The sequence below is a fragment of the Castor canadensis genome, chromosome 18 (assembly GCF_047511655.1).
Source record: "Castor canadensis chromosome 18, mCasCan1.hap1v2, whole genome shotgun sequence".
In the NCBI taxonomy this organism is placed as follows: domain Eukaryota; kingdom Metazoa; phylum Chordata; class Mammalia; order Rodentia; family Castoridae; genus Castor; species Castor canadensis.
In genome coordinates this window covers 43397766-43423068 of record NC_133403.1, presented here as the reverse complement: position 1 = coordinate 43423068, position 25303 = coordinate 43397766, and the positions used below count along the sequence as shown (strand labels likewise).

General features: G+C 39.6%; 1 long non-coding RNA gene across 1 annotated transcript in view; it reads right to left on the bottom strand.

Annotated features, from left to right (window-relative positions):
* Positions 1-563: 563 nt before the first annotated feature.
* Positions 564-25303, bottom strand: part of LOC141418856 (uncharacterized) — a 44248-nt gene continuing 19508 nt past the window's right edge. The window contains exon 4 of the long non-coding RNA XR_012443518.1: positions 564-1540. This is a non-coding gene — a long non-coding RNA (uncharacterized lncRNA). The remainder of the gene's footprint in view (positions 1541-25303) is intronic.

Here is a 25303-nt window from a genome sequence, read left to right as displayed (position 1 = left end):
AACCTCTGAACCTGTGAGCCAGAATAAATCTTTTGTCCTTATAAATTGTCTCTCTCCATGTTTTGCCACAGTGATGGAAAGCTATCACATCTCCCAATGTGATACAGAAAATATTTGGCACAGATACAGCCCTGATCACCCAGTGAGGTCTGGGCCAGGTTCTCTCACCTTGACCCTGTGCCTCCACTGGATTGGAGGGTTTCCCTGGTGACCACTGGAGACCATCAGAGCAAAAACAAGCCCTCGGGTGTTCATTTGTCTGTGGTCTCTAGACCACTGAATTATGGAACTAAAATCGAATTGGCAACTTATAGAATTGAGAGCTTCTTTTATTTTTTTTCTTATGAATCATCTAGGTGTCTACTCTGGCATCCACACAGAAACTATACCTTTTCTGAACCTATCATAACAAGTGTTATGAAATTATTTTATGAACTTTACAATTTGCCTATAATATATATGTTTTATAGGTAAATAAAGCACTTTTTGTTAGTATTTTAAGAGATCTGAAGAGCACCAATTATAGGCACAGTAGAAAAAGAAAGAAGCACTCTTCTCCACTGCAAGAGTACTCTTGTTATCATTCTCCCTTTTAGACAGTGTAAATTCCAGACTAAGCACTGGATCAAAGACCTCAGCTCTTGCTAAATGATGCCACTCACCACTCTCTGTGAATAGATATAAGTGAAGCTTACACTCTCTCTCCCTACAGGTTTCTGTGAGATATCATTCCCTCATGACAAGGAAGTCTGACAACACCCCCAGGGAAAAGGGCAGCTCTCGGTTCAGTGCCATCTCTGTTCTCATCATTTGCATTTCCTCATATCAGCTCACCCATGTCTGTCTTGTTTATTGATTGTCCGTCTTCTTGCATTTGATTGTAATCTCGCCAAGGGCGGCAACTCTGTCTCTTTTGCCCAGTGCTGTACCCTGTGCTTAGAATGCTCTGTTGTGGTCCACGCAGACTTGTTGACTGACTGTATGTTTGAATGAAGAAATAGTTGCAAAGGGATCACATGTGGATCTTTATTCTGGTACCATCCTGGGGTCATCATCACTAATCACTCACAGACCTTTCCCTCATTCCATCTCTGCATACCAGAGTTTGTCTTTACGTTGATACGATGAGAAAGAGTTTTACTCAGCACAGAAATGTTTTGTCATCCCTCCTCTAAGGGGTAAATCAATCACCTTGAGAACAACAGACTTGGGTGCCATGGCTGTTATTTTATTAAAAGTAACAAAGCAATCCCTTTTCCAGAATCTGACAAACACTCATTGCTTCAGATGCAAAGACGATTTCCAGGACCAACCTGAATTATGTGAAAGAAGACAGATGGGCCAGGTGCAGTGGATCACATCTGTAATTCCAGTTACTTGAGAGGTGGAGATCAGACGATTGCAATTTGAGGCCAATCTGGGAAAAATGTTGACAAGGCCCCGTCACAAACAATAAGCTGGTCATCTCAGCTATGTGGGAGGCATAGGTAGGAGGATCACAGTCTGATGCCAGCCCCAAGCAAAAAATGCAAGACCCTTCCTGAAAAATAAATAAAAATCAAAAAGGGTTAGGGATGTAGCTGAAGTGGTAAAGCCACCTGCCTAACAATTTCAAGGCCTCGAATTCAAACTCCAATACCGCCCCCCGAAAAAAGCAATATTCTTCCTGTGTAGGAATCCTAGCTGCTAACAGGCTACTCACAACATTTGAGGAAAGTTACTTTTCTTCTCTCAGCCTCAAGTTTCTCATCTACAAAATAATAGCAATAGTAATATAATAACAAAGTGTCATCGAGGAATAACTCAAACATGGCCCAGAAAATGGTAATTACTATGTTTAATACTACATTTAATTTAGTGCTATGGCTTTTGGTTTTTTATTGTCATAGTGGTAGTAAAAGTAGGCAGTAATAAATGTGTGCTGTCTCAGTGTCTGTGCGCACACACACACACAAGCATGCATGCATCACCCACTCACAAATAGAAACAAAAAACTATTAAGTACAATGAGATTTCATATTTTCTTCTCTTTTCTGACCTGCTCCATTTGGCTTTGTCCTGTTCTAGATCACTTTAATAATGTTCATTTCAACTAATTTATTGTATGCCGGTAATCATTGTGACCTAAAAGAGGCACCTACAGGAGTTACCCCCAACAAATAGGTGACAAAAAAGGCCTGTGCATTACTTTAAAAATATACATGTAGACTAGAATAGAGATTTTAAAAAGTGAGCTGCCAAGGTATGGAATGACATAGAAGACCGATCAAAGTAAGCGAAAGAAGCCTGTCTGAAAAGCTGCACACTGTATGATTTTTACATGTCATTCTAGAAAGGCAAGGCTATGGAGACCATGAAAAGTCAGTGGTTGCCAGGGGTTGGGGATGGGAGTGAGATGAATAGGGGGCGCATGGAAGATTTGAGGGGCAGTTATAAGAGTCTGTGTGACACCATAATAGGGGCTAGAGGTCATTGTGTATTTGTCAAATCCCACACAAATGTACAACTCAAGAGTGAACCCTAATGGAAGTTCCAGCTTTCATCAACGATGGATTAATATTGGTTTACCAACTTCAGCAAATGTTCCACACTCATGCATGATGTTAATAATGGGGGAAAGTGAATCTGAGGGAGAAGGAGGGAGTCCTTGGGAACATGCTGTACTCTATACACAGTTTTTCTATAAACCAAAATATGGTTCTAAAAAAAAGTGCTCATTTTAAAATGTAGACCCAAACAGAGAGCCAATGTAGCATTTCCTGTGACATTTATGCAAACACTTTCTGATGTAGTAGGAACAACCATCTTTATTGGTGGTGGCTTTTTTAATATGCTTCCTTCTCAGTCTCAACTGTGCTGAGAAGTACATGGCTCTGGCTTGACAAGGAAGGCATTCTGGCCACCACTTTTATGTGACATTTTTAGACTTTGCACTGAGAGATGAAAATTCATTAATGGCTTCAAAATCATTCTCCAGGTATCTGTGCATCTGTGACTTTCCTTTTGATCTTTTATCTGTGTGGGCTTTGATGCTTTGTTTAGTTCAAGATCAAGACTCTGAGGGAATCAGTCTGGACAGACTCACCTCATCCTCTTAGCTCCTCCAAATTTGCTGAGTTATTGACAAATTTAGATTGTTGAGGGCTCACTGCCTCCTTCCACACCATGTTCATTAGGAGACAGATTTGTAGTAAAGCATGGTAAAGTTTGTAGTAAAGTACGATGTGTTCCTATGAGGCAGGTATCCAGGGTTAAATGGTGGGACGGTGCCAAATTGGAAAAGAGTGGGGATAGCATGAAACCCCATGGAGGAGAAGGCTGAGCTGAGCCTTAGGTAGAAAACAACAAAAGAAATGACACAAGCTAACATAACAGAAAATTGGGAAGTACTTTATGAAGCCCATGAAGTTTGGCACTGTATCAGAATCAAATTGACAAAACAGACCTTAGAAAGAACAGAAACCCAAACAACAGATTAAGGGATGACAAATACAGGAAAGACTTGGTCAAGAAGTCTAACCTGTTTTGCAGCCTGTGTAACTCAAGACACATTCCAGATTGGTCTAAGGGAATTCAAACACCACCACCATTGTCTGCTCTGTCAAAAAAGACTGGGAGTTCTGATGGACAGTTAGTCTCAAACTAAGTTTATCTTACAGAAGTAGGGGAGTTTAGCCTAGCACTTTCACGATGCCAAAACAAGAAGAAGAGGATCACTGATGGATGTTGGACTATAAGTTAATAGAATTCTTGAAAATAAATGAGAATAACCACTGATTCAAAGAAGAAAGAGGAAAAGAGCCCAGACAGTTGGAACAGTATATCTGAGACATAACTAACAGGTTATTTGGAAAATGGAACCTGGCCAGTATGAATAAATTATGAGCTTCAGTTAATTCTGACTATTCAGTAGTTATGTTCTGTGAAGTCTCCTTGAACAGCGAGTTGGTGAATACTGAACCATTGTTCCTACAGAGCTGAGTCCTGTGAATATCTGGTTAGATTTTTTCTCAACAGATTAATATATAACCTTGTTTTTTGCACGTGACTGTTTAAAGACACATGTTTCATCAACACTGAGCTCCCAGTCACCAGCACCGTAATCCATTCTTGAACAAAATGAACCATCTTATTGCTTTGCACCATAAGGCACATCACAGGATTCTTGTGCTCAGGGATGGTGGATAGCACTTCAGCACTATGCTTGAGGGCTCTTTTAAACAGCAAAATCAACAACAAAGGGCTCAAAATCCTTAAAAATATGCCACTAAATAGACCATGAAATGGACACTTGCTCATAGTTTGAGAGCTGAATGAGAAAGGCTAAACATTGCTTTCTTTGATTTCAACTGGAATGTCTACTGAACAGCTCACATCTTTACACTCTCCAGATGTCTTGAATGACCGTGAAAATGTACTAAATATGGATTTTGTGGTTGCCAATAAACATTAGTGAGTAGGTGAATCCACAATTGTGGAATCCACAAATGAGGATGAATGGCAGTGTATAACATTGATGAGTGTTTGGAGGCTGTAGGCAACAGTGAAGGGGCCTGGAGGCCTGAGCTGACAGCATGGCCCGGGCCTGAGTTAAATGGTGAGTTTGTGCAAGGCAGGTGTATCCTCCATCCTCCATCACAGACACTGCTTGATAAGCAGAGGGCAGGGGAAACATTGAAGGCTTTTAGGCAGAGTAAGGACATAATCCAATTTGTGCACCAGATGGAGGAGAATTAGAAGCAGGAGAGTGAAGGCACACACTACAATATTTATTTTCTCTGATTCACATTTTATGTTTGAATGATTTTTCTCTTTACTATTTTCACTATTACAGCGTCTTCCCCTTTGGCAACCTATAAAAAGACCACAATGACTTCATGTAGACTCCTTTATTACAGCAGTGGCCAATGAGTGTTCTCACACCAATGACATGCACGGTTTAAATAATGAAAACCAGAACTTTTGCACTACCCACAAAGCACTCATATTAGCACTAATAAGGTGAGTAATTTAGTATAATTATCAAGATCCCTGAACTTAGAGTGAGTCTGATGTGGGTTTGAGTTCAAACTGTGCCACTCACTGGCTGTGGGACTCAGAGCTCATCACTTACAAGCTTCAGTTTTCCTGGGTGTAAGGAGAAGGTGGTAGTTCAGGCATGGATTAAAGAGCTTTGCACATGCAGCACAGTGGTGAATCTTCACTGATGGTAACTGCCACCATTGCTATTTTATTAGGGTCAAGAGGATTAGGAGGCATAAACCTGAGGAAGATTGCTTTGAAAGGATTGCTCAGGGTTCTGTGCATTCAATAGTTTGAGCATGAAAATAACTGGCAGAAAAATCAACAGCAAGGTCTTGAAGCATCACCAGGGAAGAACACCATCAGAGAGCTTGACAATGAGGCAGGGAAGAAATAAGACAAAAGGACTAGACGATGGAGGTGGAGCTAAGAAGCAATGACCTCCTCCCCTTGAGACTAAGGGCTGTCTTAGGACTGGAGCTTGTTCTCCCCTAAATACCATGACTCTGATGGTGTCAACAGCAGTGTAAAGAACTGTACCCTGCCCAGACATGAAGCACAGCCCAGAAAAAGCCACACTCCAATCAGATGTCACTTCCTAATGTTGCCATGTGGGTACCTGAGCCTATGAACTTCAAGCTCTTCTGCAGAGGGTATGAAGCAACCACGAACCTGGGGAAGAAAAACCACTTCGTCCACCAGGTTACCCTTTCCTGCTGTTTCTAGGAACTGTACAAATGTGTACTAATAAAATATCTGAAAATGTCTGAGCATCCCCAAATAAAGAAATGGTTGCACAGCTTATGGCCCAAATACAGATGCAATAATTTTCTAGAATCAAACCTATGCACATAAGGGAATTCGAAAAAATGAAGGAAATTATTACCACTGCATACTGATTGAATGCATCAAAAAATTTAATAAACTGCTAAAGAAATAGGCCAATGTAATGCAGTCTCTATTTTTTTGGTTGAATGATTCTCTTTTATTCTATAATTTGTAATTAAATTTTTTGTGAGAACCATATTTATGCTAGCATTTTGCAGACACATATGTTCTCCCCAAATACATAATGCTGCAAAGAACAAATCTCACTCCAAGAAACCATGGTTTCTTCTAAGTTTAGGAAATCAGAAAAAGAAATCTGTCAATCCAAAAAAGTGCCAAACAGGATGTGAGGGAGATCTGGCTGTGGCTTCTGTCACTCCTTTGATCGTGAGGGTTGACTGAGCTCATCTGGCTGGCTAGGAGCATGTCCCCTTCATCCCTCAGTGTTCAGGCACATCTCTCCCGAAGCTGCACGCTCAGTAAAAGAGGATGACCTTCCGCAATAGAGGGTGACCTTTCTTTGGTCAAGAGTACCTGCAACCTCTGTTAGAACCTCCAATTCAACTCTCAAAAAATACCAGACATTTTCATGATTGGCAGTGTGGCCCAGGGTAAAGTCAGCTCTTCAGGATATCTCTGCTCTTTTTTGGAGAACCTGAGACAAACTATGTACGTGAAAATCTATTAAGAAATAGGAGTCTACAAATTACAGAAATAATAGGTTTTCAGAAAGTGAGTGCTTCAAAATAAATCTGAGGTACATATTAAAAATAAATATAATATCTATCTATCTATCAAGTGGCATTTGGGGTACTTTTCTTCTTTTCTGGACAAAATAAGCAATTGATCCTCCTCTAGTTCCTTCCTGGCCCGTCTTCTCCCAGCCATACAGTAAGCGCCATACAGTTAGAGAAATATACAGAACTACTGTTGCTGTAGGAGTCCTCACATGAGCAAGATGCTGGCTGTCTCTGATTAAGTGCTCTGAAGTTTTAGTTTACAAATTATTTAATATTCACAAGCTACCAAATAGAAATGTTCTTTCCAGACATCTTTAAAATTTTATCATTGCAAGAGTTATGTCTAAATGGATTCATACAATATTTTGTCTCGTTTTATAGACAAAATAACCACAGTTAGATTAATTATAAAACTGGATGTTCCAATGAAAGCCAGAGGATAACTGGTGCTTTCCGCATTACAAATCTTGGTTCATAATCTCTGCAAATACGTACTTGCACACCTGTTCTAAAATTTGTTTTTATTTTAATTACCCTCAAAAATTTCACTTAAAAAATTTCACTTTGAGAATACTAACTAAAGTATCAAGTCCACATTATTTTACTTAATTAGACTTTTTTCTGATCAAATTAGAAAAGAAAGCTGGGGTTATAACTCACTCGTAGAGCATTTGCCTAGGATGCACAAGAATCATGGGTTCCATCCTCACCACTACAAAAGCAAATTAAATTAAAATGGAAAAGCCAAAAATGTAGTCCTCATTCTGTCAGATTGTACATTACAAACCCGTGTTCATCCACTCAAATGAAGTCTGCAGTTACTTACTTTATTGAATAATTCCCTTTAGTAACTTTCTAGCAAGCAGAATTCTAGAGATATAGCATAAACCTCCATCTACCTGTATTTTATTAAAACAGTGCAAGTTTTGGAACTACTAGTCCTGTATTTCCACTTGAATAGCAGATAAGCTTAAAGCACCAGCAGACAAGATGTCTGGTTGGCTGTGGTCCTCCCCAAGCTTTGTTAACTCTTCCATTTTCTCTCATCCAACATTGGGTGAACGGTGGTTGGATATGTCATCTGACCTTTTTTTAGTAGTTTCTTCTTCCTTTGAAAGATGCTGCTTAAGACAGAAGAGGGACCAGAGACAATTTTGTTAGCAAAGGTGAATACCATGAAGGGTCCATGCTTTGAAGTTAGATGAACAGAGTAAGAACCTGATGACTCCAAGTATGATTGGACTAAAATGAATTCATGGACAGAAACCTCCTTGCACCCTTTCTGTAAGTGGTATGAGATTCAATTGCCTACTTGTTACACATTCACATTTTGTTGTTTTGTTTAGGGAGAGCAATTTAAATTTCTTTGTTATAAGCATCTCTACCATCCTAACAGTGTAAGTTTTATCACCACAATCTTGTATATCTTGATCCCCTTTGTATGCAATATTTAAAAATGCTCTTGAGGTACAGCTGTGCACAGGGACCCTGCCATGAGACAGTCCTACACCCATGTCTCACACTGTTCCACACACACAGCATTTTTTGTGTGTGTGGTACTGGGGTGTGAATTCAGTCCCTTGCATCTATTTAATTAGTTTTTTATTGGAGTATATTAAATTGTACATAGCAAGGGGTTTCATCATGACATTTTCAAACGTTCAGGCAATGTACTTCGATCATATTTATTCCTTCTACTACTCTTTCTTTTCTGTCTTCCTCCTCCTGTTCCCTCTACACATCCCTAGGAGTCCCCCTTTAACTTTCCTGGCCCTAGTGTTTTGTTTTGTGTTATTTTTCCCCCCTAGCTTTCACAAAAGAGAATAAACATGTGATTACTGTCTTTATAGGACTGACTTTATTTCAAAGTTCCATCCATTTTTCAATATAGGACATAATTTCATTCTTCTTATTGACTGAATAAAACTCCATTGTGCATATACACCATATATGCATAAAATTTAAAAATACATATGGACTTACATGCATTTTTAAGCCTAAGCAAATACAGCCATCAATTCTTGACAAAGACACCCAAAACAGACATTGCAAAAATGACAGCATCTTTTATAAGGGGTGCTGGGAAAACTGGATATCCACATGTAGAAGACTGAAACTAGATCCCTATCTCTCACCCTGTACAAAAGTCAGTTCAAAATGGATCAAAGACCTTCATGTAAGATCTGAAGCTTTGAAACTACTAGAGGAAAACATACAGGAAACAAACACTTCAAGTTATAGACACAGACAAGGACTTTCTGAATACAACTCGAATAGCTCAGGAAATAAGACCAGGAATTGACAAAGGGAATTACATCAAATTATGAAGCTACAGCACCACAGAAGAAAAACTCAACAGAGTGAAGAGACAGCCCACAGAATGGAAGAAAATCTTTGCCAGATATTCATCTACAGAATACATAAACACATCAAAAAAATTAAGCACCAAAATAACAAATAACTCAGCCAATAAATGGGCAAATGAACTGAATAGATACTTTAGTACAAATGGCCAATAAATACATCAAAAACATTCAACATCCTTAGCAGCAAGGAAATGCAAATCATAACTACATTGAGGTTCCACCTCTACCCGGTCAGAATGGTTATCATCAAAAGTACAAGCAACAACAAATTCTGGTGAGGATGCAGGGGTAAAGGGATTCTTACTCACTGCTGGTGGGAATGTAAATTATTCCAATTCACTGTGGAAATCATTATCGAGGTTCTCCAAGCATGTCCCTTTTAATGTGGCTGCCACTGACTCATAGGGTCTTCTATCACAGAAACAGATGAGCTTGACTGATGACAGGGATGGAAATTGGATCTGTAATGGGCTAGTCTACTGTAAATACATGTAAATTACATTATCGGCATTAAAGTTTGACATGACACAAACCTTGTAATTACATTGATTCAATTAGTCCGTGCAGAAAATTTTTTCATTAAGAATGTCTCACTAGGGCCAGAAAGTATATTCAGATGCCTCTCTTGTGCATCAGATTTAGAACTGACTGTGAAGGGATCCCCCATTGCACATTCAAACACAAGGCTGTGAAATCCTTATTGGCACACTCCAGAAGGAAAGACCTGCAAAGATTTAGATTACACACAATCAGTCTACAGATTGTTGAGTGTGAAATATCATCACAGTCAGATCACCATTCTCACTTAAAGGAGAAAGATATTTGGGGAAGCAAAACATGACCAGAAGGAATTTTTTCAAACTTTGAAAATCCTGTCTAATTTATTTGTTGTATACCATATCATTCAGGAGATAGACTTCTGGGCTTCATGCATCCTAGGTAAGCACTATAACAGTGAGCTCCACCATCAGTCCTCATCCACAAATTTTTAACATGCATCTCTAAATGAACTATTTTTAAGCAACTAAAATATTAATTTACACCTAAAATAAATAGCTATTTATTATCAGCAATCCTCAAGCAAGCATTCAAATTCACCCAATTAGCATAGCCTGCATTCGGATCATGGATGTATCATGGTAGATATAATTTTTCTTACAAATATGTATCCCAGACGTTCACCTAATTTTGGTTTCTCAGCAGATACCATTACCTGGTACATTTCTGCCTAATTTGCACATCTTCCTTTCCTCACAGAGCTTGTTTTGTTACAGAACATGAGCTGTGTAACTCAATCGTCCAGATGCAACCAGGATTAGTTTAGTTTAAAAGCTGAATGCATTAGCAGCTTTTAAACTAGAATGGAGAATGAAGGCATTTGGATGGAAGAAGTGAAATCATCTTTGATAGAATGAAATGGGCATGAAGAGTAACGAAGGTGAGAACCACAGCCATCCGGAAAAGAACAAAGGCAGTAACATCTTCATTTATGGCGTTAACTAGGTAGTGCTGGGTTTGGTTTATTTTTTTATCGGATCACCCCAAATACTCATAGAATAAACATACAGTTTTCTAACAAAATTGTAAATGGCTTATACCTGTCACAATTCTAGTTCTGTGATAGTTATGACTATCACAGCCTAAATAGTTTGCATACGGGACGTATTTAGCAGAAAAATAAACTGATGTAAGAAGGATGTCTCCAAGCTGCTTTGGCCGAGTCTGTAGCTTAGGAGGACGTTTGTGTATTCCTGTGATGATCTTGATATGGATTGTGGGGAAGAAACATAACATAAGCACATCCCTATAGTCTGAGAATATGTTTTCTTTAAAAAAATCCAGCCTTAGCACTCACTAAATAATTATTTAATACTTGACCATATAGCAATGCTTGGCCATCCAAGCCTGTCTTCTACTTCTGACCATTGTGTGCCTGATCCTATCTTGAGACCTTTCTGCTCCTCTACCTGACCTCTCTGCCTAACCTGGTCTGGATCGTCATTTGTCATTCCTCTTAGAAGAAGGATGCCTATGTCACCTCCTAGAAGTCTGCCCTGTCCCCATCATACAATAGCCTGACCACCTCCTTTCTAGGCTATTTCTGTCAAATCAGTTCACTTGTTATCCTTTCCACCTCAGCACTTATCACGGTCTGAAGCAGTTAGTTATCTCGTCTCAGTCACAGAACCTCTGCATTATCATATGAGCTTCAGGAAAGCAGGGTCACCACTGCATCCCCAGGGACTAGAATGGGGCATCATGAAGAATGAAGGAGTGGATCACCTGCAGATGGAGTTCAAGTCCAGTTCATCTGATATTGAAATTGCCTTAGTGGATTTGATTTTGGGGGCAGAGCAATAGGAAAAAATAGGGAAGCTTTTACTTTTGAAACATAGAAGAAGTTTAACAAATAAGACAGGGAAAGTTTACAGCCCTGTTAGTGGATGTCAAGGCAACAGAGGAAGGAGTTCTGTGAAGATAATGAAGACATACAGTCTCCTCCTTGCCTTCAAAGTGCTGTCCGTCAAATGTGTGTGCTCTGCTTTGACAGTGAGAATGGAAAGAGTGAAAAAAAATCACAATCTTTTTAAGGAACACAAGGTTATATTTTTTCATATCTGGTCTCTTAATCCTGATCTAATTAGGTAGCTACTGTTTTATAGGAGTAGATTATTTTAAATCTTCTGGCATCTGACATACTTGTTCTGGTAACTCAGGTGTACTCAGGTTTCCAGTGTCACTTGGAATAATTGTCCTCAGTCCTTGAATGGTTCTTGTCACCAAAGTCCATGCATGCCTAATGTCTTCCCTGCTGACATTGAGTACTGCTTTCCACTCAGGATATGAAGAAGCATAATGGATAAAAATGAGCTATTATGAGAAATACACCTAACCCCAAATGGACAATTTCCTTTGGAGATGGTTCTTAAGTCTAATTCAATTAGGCAGTGTCACTGAATTCACTGAAGTCCTGGATGTGACATTAGTCATCACAAGGTTTATTTATTTCACAAGATGTCTTAGAGGTAAACAGCTGATGGGGTCTTTCTCAAACTCTTGGCTCAGACGCAGGAGGAGGGATATTAGATGGAAGACCTTACCAGCTACCATGCACTATGGCAGCAGGTGGAAAGGGTACTGGAAACACCTCTTGGCTCCTTTCTCTACCCTTTTTAAGTCACAAACTGTCTCCAAAAATGGAGCCATTCATTTATTCTTGCTTGTTTCCAGAGGGAGGATTCTGTGGATCAATCACTGGAGCTGGTGCCATCCATCTTAGTATAGAAGACCACATACTCAGGAGGACTCTGGCTGTGGATCTGCGATGCACCAGGAGCACTGTAGTCTCCATCATTTTCTTCCCAAGTTGGCTTCTTTCATCACCTGAAATTCAGCCTAGTCTTATGATGTGTGTGTGTGTGTGTGTGTGTGTGTGTGTGTGTGTGTGTTTGTGTATGCAGCTTTCATCTGTTTGGGCTGTGAATGACCATTGGTCCATCAAACAGAGATAATCAAGGAAATCACAGAAGCTCCACTGGTTATGAAGAGCAGTGACTTACTTTGAAATCAGAGCACAGTGGGTTTAATGTTACATTCACATGAAAATAGTGTCATAGTCCTGAAGACAAGTAGGCCATTGTTGGGTATGACTCAACTCTGAGAAGTTGAGGTATGAGTGGCTGTAGCCTCTCTCCAGCTGAGCCTCCCACTATAAAATCATTTGTGATAATAGTATGGATTTACATATCCTAATGAGGCACAGTGCATGATATAGTACGGTAGCATCTGAGTGTGTTAACAGCACACCCTAATCCTAATTAAAACCTCAAGGAACTCTATTTTCCTTAGCCTTCTTCTTGGGTGCTTTCTTCATTGTAGCAGTGTCTTACTTTCCTCTCTAAGTCTCTGGATCACGGCATTTTGGTTCTTTCTATGTCCTGTATTAAATCAGGGATCTACCCAGCCATAACAAGAGGAAAACAGAAACCAGGTCCTGATAATATGTTCTTACAATTTAAATTTAGATCAATACAAAAAAAAGATGCAATAAATTATGTCATATTGGCTTAGATGGAGGTGGAAGAAGGAGTGTGGGCATATGTGTTTTGGAGAGTGGACCTACAAAGGATGCAGCTACAAAGTACCAACTTTATCAAAAGAATAGCCCACAAGTTCTCTGATTTTCTGTCTGACTTTGGCTGCAAGCTCCCCACATATCTTTCTTTTCCTGTGTTTTCTCAGAAACCAACAGACTAAAACTTGGGAACACTGTGGATGTCACATGGTTTATGCTAATTTCTCCCACCTGCATCATAGGTGAATTCCCCAGACACATGGGCAACAGCTACAGGTCACTCAATCCCAGTGCCCATGTGAAATAATCTATGCTGTTGATGATTCATCCAGCATCCTGCATTCATTCTTCAGCTTTGGGTCCAGGCCCAGTTAATCTGCTTTGTTAAGGGCACTATTGGATATATTCTGTCACCAAGAGATGATTGAGATCTTTGTGAGCCAGGCAAATCCACATATAACCACAGAGGCTCATTTGCATTTTTTAAAGGGTAACAAAAAATTGTCTTTTCCTATATAATCCATGCTTTCCTTCAATTTTTCTATCTAAAAGCATTCCTCCATAGCAAAGATGGTACACTGATTGAAAGATAAGAATAAAAGCCTAGAAACCACAGATCCGGGAGCCACGATCAGAAAATGCTGCAGATCTTATAACGGTGACACATGAAATTAAAAATCCCTCAGCAGGCCATTCAGCCATGAAGCAAGGAACATATTTTGGTCTCAAAATTTGCTTTTTGCTTTGCCGACATTTATAATCCAATTTTCACAGCAGAGATAAATAATGCCTCTCCCCGACCTATTTACTGTGGCTGGAGAGGAATGATGATCACAGGCATTGATTTTCTTTCCTCCTCCTTCTTCTTGTTGCAAGAGACCTAAAGAAAGATGAGCTCGTTTTTCTTGGACCCCGCTGTGTTTGGGACAAAGGAAATAGTAAGCATCTCCAAGGCACACAGGATTCAGCCAGTGCATTCCAAACTCAGTGGAAGCATTCAGCTCACCATCTACAGTCTCAGGGGAAACTTGAGAGATTTCAGCTAAAAGAATGATAGTTAAAAGAAATGTCTTATGCATTTGCTGAGAAGTGCAAAGAATATCATCCAGCATAGTGAAGGAGTCTGGTGAATTCTGGAGCACATTTCATTTACTACTGGCCAAGCAAAAATCAGCTGTGCTTTCCCATTACTCATTCTTGGTCAAACGCAGTAGGTATGATTTACATGAGATAAAAGGCCCCCATTGTAAGTAGTGGTTGGATTAGTCTCCACTCACCTGGGCCTGAGATTGCCTGATGCCCCATCCTCTGGAAGGCTTTGCCTTTCTCCAGATGGGTTTCTTTCCTGGTCCCTCTCCCCCACTGTCCTGGTCCCTTTCCTCTCTTCTCCCTCTTGCTGAAGACTCTACACTGCCACATCTTTGATCCTTTCCCCTCAACATCTTCACACAGGCAACTTCACCATTTCCCCATTTCTAAGCCAGAATCTCCCTATGTGAGACCCAGCAAATATTTGCAGAAAGAATGTGTGGCCCCAGAGGCAGTGCCTTCAGGGAAGGGACAATGAGGACAGAGTGAGGCAGGGATCAGAAGAGGTTATTGCTGGGAGAATGCATGTTACTCACTTCAGATCTCAGAGCTCCAGGGCTTAGGCCTCAGTTTCAACTTTCTGACACAGAGATCTGAATGCTAAGAACCCAGCAGGTTTAGGAGGAGGCAGAGCCTGCAGGGCTGGAATTAGAGGTTAAGATGTGGAGCACACCTATACACTGGGGACCTGAAGAAGGAGCAGGGGACTTAGCAAGCTGTTCTCCAGAGCCACAACTCTTGAACCCCTGCATCCATTGGGTGCCCCTTACTCCATCCTCACCTTTCTCCCCACCAGCACCTGGAGAATCCCTCCCCTTAGCAGTCTGGTTTCTGGGCAAAGCTCTGCTATGGAGCTGGAAGGCCAGAAGCCTTTCACTGGGCAGGAAAAGAAAGTTGGGGCAGGTAGCTCTGAGCCTGCAGAGCAAACTCACCACGGTTGGATTAAGTCCATGCATTCATGGAGTGAATTCATGAGTGGTCACCAAAGGGCCCTGATGTTATGCATTTCTGTTCTAAGGTGTACATTTGTTTGTATATCGTTTCTTTGAAATGTGGTTTTAGCTGCATATTAAGAGGTAATGTTTTCACAATTAGACAATTAAAAGAATTTCCTAATTTACAATGTTGTTTCTTCCTTAATCCATGCTTTATTTAGACTATTCCTTTATGTCTATCCATTTGCAGAGTTAATAGTCACTGCCATCATTCTTATTACCACCATTGTCATAATTATCATCCCAGTTCTTTTCTGCAGTGAGCACACACTGCAGATCACTCTAGATCACCTAGATCCGACTCTTGGATTGCAGCACTTTGGAATGTGTTGAGACTGAATTGATAGACAGTCCAGCCAATGGTCAACTTAGGTAAGCAGTTCACATTTTTGTCATTGTTAGCTGCTCTTTCTAAATACGCTATTTGGGTCAGTAATCATGCAGTTCAAAAATCCTACATTCCTGTAGATATAATACCAGAGCCATATCAGTTCTGGAGAGAGGTTTGTTAAAACCTCACACTTTGATCATGCATATTTATATTTCTTCATTTAGTTGCCAGGTTTACAATTTATATCTTTATATGCTTTTTAGGATTGTTTTCTCTTTATTTGGCTGACACATAATCATTATGAGATGTCATTTGAACTGCTTTTGTCTTACAATCTACCATCAACCTGAAACACCAACTTGCTCTTTTTCTGTGATGAATGTCATGCTTCCCTGTGCCTCTGTTTTGACTCTTTCATGTCCTGTATAAGTTCCTTGTTGTAAGCCTCATGAGGTGAAGTATTGCAGCTTTGTCCAGTTGAGAAAAACTAGGATTATTACTGATGTTAGTCAATTGATATTTAATGTGTGCAGTGATTTGGTTGTGTTCTGACTTGTTTTCTCTTTGTTGTTCCCTACAAATGCTAATTTCTGCAGCCATAGTGTAAACAGGCATGTAATCAAATAGCACTTGAAAAGATTTAGTATCTAATATTTAACCAAGAAACTTGAGGGGGTGAACAGGACATGGACAGGCTACAGATAGCAGGTGCTGAAGCTCGCCACAAAAGATTCATGTGTGAAACCAAATTTTGTATACCAGATAGAATCGTCTTCAGGCACCAGGTTTCTCTTACTCAAAATTTGGATTCAGTTGTTCTCATTCTAAAGACAACCCATTTCCATTCTATTGCAAACTGCACTCCTTTCTTAATAAACTTACCATCATTTTCACTATAAAACTTGGACTCTAACAAACAATAATAATTATAAAAAACCCAGAGTGCACACATACACACAGTGCTCCAAAATATACTGTTCTTCATGGAATTCCCCCTGGATGGATGCAGACCTTCTCTGGATTCTTTGCAGTTATAGTCAAACTGTGAGTTCCTTCCTAAGATACTTCATAAGCTAGTGAAATTCCACAGAAGCTCTTAATGTAGACACAGTCACAGCTAACACTCACCTGTGAGCTCTGAGCCCCACGGACCACCCTCGGATGCCTCAGGGAGCAGAAGCAGCCAAGGAATCTTCCTAACTACCAGGCTGTGGCTGCCATGTGCAGTGTTTTCACAGCAGGTTTTGCAGTGAAGTTTAGGAGTTAGACTATGAGGTATTGACTTTAAGAATCCTGTGTATTTTCACAACGAACTTCTTAAAGTGCCAAATGAATCAATACAACACTTCGTAACTATCAGTTTTGCCTCCTCCTACCTCCCCATGAATATCTCTCAATGACAGGAAATATTTTTGATAGTCATGACTGGAATCCAGAGGGGACAGGGATGCTGCAAACCAGAGAGCCCGGGATTGCTTCATAGGACAAGGAGTCCCCAGTGTAAAACATTACTCGTGCCAGGGAAGAGAAGCAATGTGTTCAAGGGTATACTATCATTAATTACTTAATAAATACTTGATAGATTACTGCATACATATCAGAGACAGAACTGCAGTCCATGCTTCCACATTGACAAGGCAGAGTCCCTGCTCTAAGAGTCCATCTTAATATGACCTTAGTAAGATTCACCCTAATCTCAGTTCCTTATCCGTAATGTAGGAGTGGCACGTGTCATAAGGACTAGGTTAATTATATAGGCTAGTTCTCTTCTGTAACTCATGCCCCCTGCATACCTTTCAAATTATTTGCAGCATTCTTTCTCATTCTTTCTACAGGACCCTTTCCGTGTTAGATAGCTTTAACTGCTAGTAAGATCATGATCATGCTTAATGAACTATACATCCTGTTATGAGCTCTATCTTGGAATATTACTTCTTCTTTCCTCGTCTACATTCACATGTTAATGATAATAAAGTCACCAAACAGAAAATTTGGGTGCAGAAGAAACACTTGTTAACAGAAGCAACTCTGCCATCCATCCAGTCAATGGCACTGGCAGAGTGACTGCCACACAGCAGCCCCACCCCGATAAAGGGTATAAAGGCCATTGAAAATAGATGACCCCAAGGGAGAGAAATTGTATCATGGACTTAAGAATTTCATAGCAACTCCTAAACCATGTGCAACTCTCAACCTACATCCCAAGGAAATCTTCCATGATTTTTTTCAATTTTCAAAACAGAAGTATTTACATGCACAAGAATTAAAATCAACGAAAAGCCTGCTCAATCTTTTCTAAACTCTGTTCAGTGATACTAAAGGAATACTCTGCCAGAAGGTCCAGAGGTGAATATTGTCCTTCAATGTACCAACAAGACAATTCCAAAGACTCACATATGTTCAGTGCTTACAGTAGACCTGCCATTGTGTTTTAATCCTCACAAAAACCATGAGATAGTATAGACAAGGGCAGGGTGACAAAAGAAGGCTTAGAAGTTGGTTTATCATCTGTTCTGATCCACAAACACAACCATCAACACCAATGGGTACACCATGAATAACTCCATTTGTCATTTTTGTTTGTAACAGACCTGTTTTTGCTGTGTTAATAGAGATATTGTGTTTTTTTAGGGTGCTCATTTTTTTAGTTTTCTATATATTTCTTTATAAAAGGCCACCTGATTTTCACCTTAAATGTGGTCACCAATTCTATGAAGGACTTTTCCCTAACTCAACATACAAAAAACTTGGATTCCTGAAAGAAAGAACAACTTTGTTGATTTTGTGTTGAAAATAAAAAATCAACTTCCATAGGAATATATCACTAATTTCCCCTAATCAAGGAAAAAAAAAAAGAGAGACCAGGATATCAGGGAAAGTGATTCAGAGATCTGTTTTGGGGATTTTTGTGATTTTCCAATTTTCCAATTTTCTCCCACTCATATCCATGCACTTTGAATGTTAAGACTGTGCAAACGTAGCCCTGTCTTGAATTTCTTACCCTGTTCACATGAGACCCTTAAACAACTTACATATAATGAAAAAGGACAGCTCAGTTGAAATCTGAGGAAAAAGCTGGAAAATGCAGCAATTGTGTTTGAGGCTTTCTCTGCCTTCAGACTCCAGTGGTTAACAGTTTCCAGCATGACACAAGTCATTTTGCTCTAGCTCTGCTGTCAAAGCCACTCAAAGCAGCTTCCAGCCTAGCAGACTTTTCCCAGATGCTTTTCGTGAGATACTGGACTTCAGAAAAATGAAAGCACACAAGGACCTGAGATAACAGAGAAACCCCACGGCAATATGTGAAACTTGTTTTCTCTGCCGACTGTGAGAGCCCCAGAGCCTTGATTTAATGGTTTGAGTCTGAATTTAATAAAGCTTCAACCAGCCACAACAGATACAGGATTTCTGAAGAGTGACACTGATAAGAGTAGATAAGTCCATTGTGTCAATTAATCTCATTCTAGTGCTAAAGTAATTAGTTTCAAGTACTTTCCACTGATATGTACACTATAACACACAGTGGAATATATCTTTTCCATCGGTAAAAACAAAAAGTCAAAATTTTGATTTCTGTTTGCTTTTGTTTCGACTTTCAGTAAATTGCCCGTTAGAAGGCACAGCGAATCCAGATTGGAACCTGAACTCAATGACATGCATACTTAAAAAATTGTTTTAGAAAGTTCTCTAATTATCCCCCACCAATTCTTTTCTTCTCCTGTTAGCCAGAAAAATGCAGGTTTCTATGCATCTCATTTTGCAATGACATACCACAATGATAATCAAATCTAATGGGGCATTATCTTCTTGGTTGCATACTGAATAAGTGAAATTATTTTCACTGACAACTATAATAAAATAGGGATTAATTAACATGGACTATTTTTCTCAAGGATCTTAGCCTAGGAGTTTATTTTAGAAAAAGGGAGAAATATAAACTTATTTACTGAGTACCAATGCTGATTTAGAATATTAATAGTATTTACAGTTAAGAAAAACTTAAATACATACTTTTAAATAATACTATACATGCTACAATGTAGCGTGACTATTAAAACTATAACATTGGGTCACAAATGTTTCCAGGACACCGAGTATTTTTTCTATGGTTTGATTTATTTTTTTCATTATATTCCTTTATATGGACAAACAACATACTCATCAGTTAGTTTAATATCCACTGACATAAAATCTTTGAATACTGACCCAATTATTTTTAGAATAATTACTATAATAGAATTTGTGCACCAAATATTTTAAGAGTTTCAATGTATTTAATTTTTCTAGGTGGATGTACACATTTTTGCTCCTAGGTGCAAGGGTATGAGAACCCCCATTTTTTTTTTGTACATCATAAATAATGAGCTGAGTCCTTTCCTTTGTGCCTCTTTGGTGCTGTTTAGCACCATCAGCAATCTTGTGCCCTTACTGCTACACAGTGGCCTAGGTTCTGTGAGGAGGCACCGAGTGGTTAGAGGAGTGGTGTCTGCTCACCTGCACCACCCTTGATTACAAACAACAGCTTGGGACTATTGTCAGAGTGGGAGGGAGTCACCTGGACACCTGTCCACCAGGGCTGCTGGTGAAGCAAACAATCCTCTCCCTTCTCTTCCCATCAGCAAAGTGGGTCTTGTCTAGCCCACCCGAGGTCACCTTTGTGTCAGAGAAAGACTAATTCCCAAAACAGTACTGCTTATCACAGTGAGAAAAATCCCATTTTTAGAAATACCATTAGAAATGAATGAAAGATACATATTGTAGACATGGCAAAATTACTAGTAGAACAAAGAAAAATCAAACCCCAAAGGGAAGTTAAGGAGGGATGGTATCACCAGCCTCAGCCAGAAGCCACCAGGAACGCATACATTGTTGAGTAAGTTGTATTTATTGCTCTCTGTTATGAGAGAGAGCAGGTGCCAAGAGGAACAATGGCGTTCTCAGTAGAAGGGTGCTGTCTTGGATATTATACTCTGAAATAAGTAATTGTGTAGATCAGTGCAAAGTAACTGATGTCTAGATAAGAGCATCGGAACCAAATCCTGAGTCAAGGCTGTTTGTGTTCACTTTCTCCGTTACTATACTTTCTTTTAATGGCGCATTATTTTCTTATTTCAAGATAGAACTCAGAGGAAGCTCAATTATAGAATCTTACAACATCATTTGCACATGCAAATTCATAATCATTTCTTTTAATTTTATATCTGAAAAGACTCACCAAACTTCATAAGTCTGTTTTAGAGCTGTGAAAAGATCAGAAAACATACATCAAGGAGTAAGAGCACCCACTTTATTTTCAGTGGTACTATGGAATCAATTGATCCTTAAAAACAAAACTGTGAAAGCACACCTAAATGTGCATCTCTGACTGTAAACCTCTTGGATGCTCACAGAGTGAACATGCCTTCATCACGGGCTCCCAGACTAAGAAACACATGACAGCAGTCCATCAGCACTCACTCCTGCTCTCTTCCTCCTCAACAGTATTGAGTCCTCCCCCAAATTAACCACCATTCTGACTTCTTACACCTTCTATGCGTTTTTGCTTGCATGGACCTTGTATAGAATACTGGCTGTTTTCACCCAATGTTAAGATTTTGAGACCTACCAACTATTGTTGTTCATAGCTGCTGCTGAAAACTTCTCTGTGCTATGTTATGTGACTGTCACATATGTCACAAGCTGTTCATCTTACGGTTGATGGGATCTGGGGTCTTTCCAGTCTCGGGCTATTGTGAATAATCCTTCTATGAATGTTGTAAAGCATGTCTTTTGGTAATCATGCTCCTTAATGCTAGTAAATACCTACAAGTAGAATAGCTGAGTTGTATAATATTCACATATTCAATTTTACTAGACACTGCTAAGTCATTTTCCAAAGGGCTTTAGTAATTTCATGTAAGAATTTTATTGTTTCAATCTGTTATTTGTTTAGGCTAACATATTGCCTGATTATAAGTACATTTTCTTGGAAATGTGGCCATTATAAATTGATGTAAGTGCCACTACCCACTGGTCACTGAACTCTACCCCTGAAGGGACTGAGCACACTCTGTGCACACTCATCTGGTGATGGGCTTCATGGGTGTTATTTGTTTCCTTCTTTAGTGAGTAAGTTCCTTACTTTCTGAAGTAATCCACAGGAGACTGGACTGGCTCCTCACCACAGAGGGCAGAGCCGCTGAACACTGCAGGCACCACAGACTGAACTCCTATTGCCCAAACTTCTCAGAGAGTCTGCAACCAAACCTCCCCTCTGCATGACTGTTTCCTGTAGCTATCTCCCCCTGAGACACTGTGGCTGGGTGTTCCCAGGACCCTTATCTTGTTATTAAACCTTGTTTTCAAATCCCCAGGGTAGCTCAGTCTCAAACAACAAGACTTTCTCAAGATGGTACCTGGGTATAGCACTCTGAGATAAGGGGTGACATAATGGATTTCTTCTGCAGTGCTGGCCTGTCATGAATGAAGAGTCACTGTCATACCAAATACCTGCACTGTCTTTAAGGCTTGTGAGAATTCTGGATGTCTCCTGTGGCTAGTCTATTGTCACCAGAGCTTCCTGGTTTACTTTGTTCTTGCAGCTTTTTGATTCCCTCTTGTCCTCCACCCAAGCTAGAATTTGAGTGTGGACTGTCTCCTTTTCTCTCCATTGTCTTTCTAGTTTTCCATGTTTTAAACTGTTCTGTCATCTCTCCATTTCCAATGTTCTTCCTCTCTCTCACTCTTTGAAATACACTTTCTTCATTACCCTGACCCTGACAGATCCATAAGGAACAAACTTCTCATCTGCCATCTTACCCAAGATGTTGTGATGACATCAATGGTTCATGGACAAACCTTGGGTTACCCTGCCTTTGTACTTAGTATTATGTACCCAATAATCATACAAGTAGTATGTAAATCACAAATGGCGGCTTCGTTGGGTTTCCCATTACATACATGCACTGCGTGCTGTGTCATGCAATTCAAAAGGTAGACAGAGTGAAGAAATCCCAAGTTATGGAGGAAAGAGTTTTCAGATGTGTCATCCATCTCCCTCCTCACTCTGAAAAGGGGCTTTTGGGAACAGAGTAAGCAGATCACAAGCTCACAAGATGACAATCATTCATCCCTCCCTTTTCCCCTCCGTCCCTCCTTCTCTTCCTTCTCTGTCTTCCTAGCTGTTCCCAAAGCACACCAAGCATTCTCCCACTTCAGAGGTTTTCAGTAAGTTCTTTTCCTCACATAACCATGGCTTCCTCCCTCAGGTCCTCAGGCTTGCGTTCAGATGTCATCCATGGGAAAGGCCTTCCGCAACTCTTCTTCTGCCTCTCTGTTCTCTTTGCCTTGTTCTACATCCATCACAACAATCACCACCTCGTGAGGTGTGCTCTATTAATAGGGGATCTCATCTATTTTTATATTCCCTTCCACCCTATTATCAGCTTTTAGGAACTTTGTTAATTATCTTTGTTGTTGTCTCTCCAATATTTATAGGAATGCTAGAGACTGCACATCAATTATTCATTGAATAAATTTTTAGCAGACATTTCTTAAGCACCTACTGGATACCAAGCACATAAAATAATTTATTAGACTTGATAAGCTGTCAGTTTAATGAGGTTAGCCTAAAACAGTAAAAAGATCTTAAGGAAAGTATAAAAGCCATATTCTGGAAATACAAGGGCATGTATTCCACTACTTTAGAATGTGTTCACTATTTGAAGTGCAAATACAAATAGCAAAGAATCAGTGTTGATTAATGACAGATAGAAACATACAACTGCTCCGTATTATTACTAAGTCAATGCTTCAGCAGTTTCTGAGTCCTCAAAGAAGTAGGAATTAATTTTCATGGGCAGAAATAGCAAAGCCTTTTGAAGTATTCCTTGGCTTGAAAAAAGACATTTATTATAGACTCATTTTCTTCTGCATATGATTAATTTCCTCAAGCCCTGAGGATTGAGACATTCCTATGGTTTACCATAAAAACCCTATGTTGGAATCTGACACTGGCCCTGTTTAATGAATGCTTTCTGGGTCTGTTACTTTTTTAAAGGCCCAAGACTGATTTGTAAAGTGAATACACATGGAAAGCCAGCAATGAGACATGCTGCACAAAGAGGAGTCGCTATGAGGATTCAACATAACTACATTCCCATAGTCAGCACATAAGAGGAAAATTATTCCTGGTCAACATTATTCTTGAAAATCTTCTGTCAATCATAAATTCTATAGTAGGCATGAATTTATAATATTATCTTCTAAAATAACAACTATGGCCCTCAAAGAGTTGAGTGTAACTGAGTTGGCCTAAACGAAAACTGAAATGAAAATTTCTGGACATAAAACCATCCTATCACTATGGGGATACCAGTCCCCAGCCATGAACCAAGCAGGATGGCAAAGGTACAAAGCTTCCATCTCACCCGCATGGTTGAGTCCATCCTGTTCCATGGCGCACCTTAGTTTCCATCCTGTGTGATCTCAGAGTGAGGATTATAGGGATAGTAGGTGCCATGCTTCCTGGGATTGCATTCAACCTTGGTACTTTAATTACCCTGTCATGCTACAGAAATGTGTGAGGAGGAAAAGTGTTAATATCAAAACTTCTAAAATGAGGAATGAAATCACAATGCAGATTTTCAAATAAAAATCTGTGGCAAGTGGTTCTAGGATGCATAAAGCCATCGACCTTTTTCCAAAACAGAGAAGGTCAAGAAAAGTGAGGAAGAAGAGCTTTTTCTGGACACAGCCTAGATTGACTGTGAGTTACAAGACTGGAAGTAGGGTGAGGGAAGCCAAGGTAGTTTGTGCCTCTACCTCTTCTGTGATGAAGAGACATCCTTGGGCAACAAGGAAGATATTCTGAAACCAATGGACACCATGGAGTGCGTTCTGAACCCTGCTCAGGATGTGTGTGAGGCCAGGAAGAGCTGGTTTCCTACTGGACATCATTAGAGCTGGAGACGGAGTCTATGCTAATAAAGATCTGTGAAGTATCACTTGAGTAAGCTCATGCATGTGTGAAACAGAATGTACAGCAATACTGAAAATCAGTCAGTATTATTTTAAAGCCAATGTAAAATCGAACACTTAACACAGTAGACTCTTAGAATACCTGAGCTTCCAAGTGACCCTAAAAACTCATGATTGTTCTCAACTCTAAACTTTGCATTTGGGAGAGGCAAGTCACTGGTGGTTTGTATTTGTTTCTGTGAATCATGCTTTGAAGTTCGGTATTCCTTAATTAAGAATAACCAACCATAATTGCAGGGAGAGGATGTGTTCTGCTTTATCACCAGAAGTAATTATTTCATAAAGCATGCACATGAGTGCAATAAAAGCTAATATTCATGAAGCATGTTTTCATACTTAGTATTTTCTAAGCCATTTGTGTGTGTAGGGGGTGCCTCTAGGTTGTAGATTAACTTCCAAGGACTTCAATGTAACTGCACACATAAAGTGTGTGTGAAAAAACACTTACTGCTTAAGATGGATCATTGTACCAGCACCCCAAAGAGAACACGGGAAAAATGGCAGAAAAGAGGGTAAGGTAGCTCAAAGAAGCTACTTAATCATTAGAAGTTAACCTCTGGAATCCATTTGTTTTAAGGTAAAATTATTTATACTTTGGGTAAGATACAATTTTTCTTTGCTAATTGAAGATGTTTACAATAACAAAAGAGGAAAAATCTCTAACGGCAAAAGTGGCCATCATAGGGAATTTTTGAGAATCTTCTTTGGTGTCTAACTTTGATTGTTAAATATTTATGGAGACATTAATAATAAATCTGTCTTTACTGTTGATATTAACAGTAATGCCTCATCCTAAGGCACAGAGCCCCCCACCCTACTCTTAGGAACCCTAAGGAAAA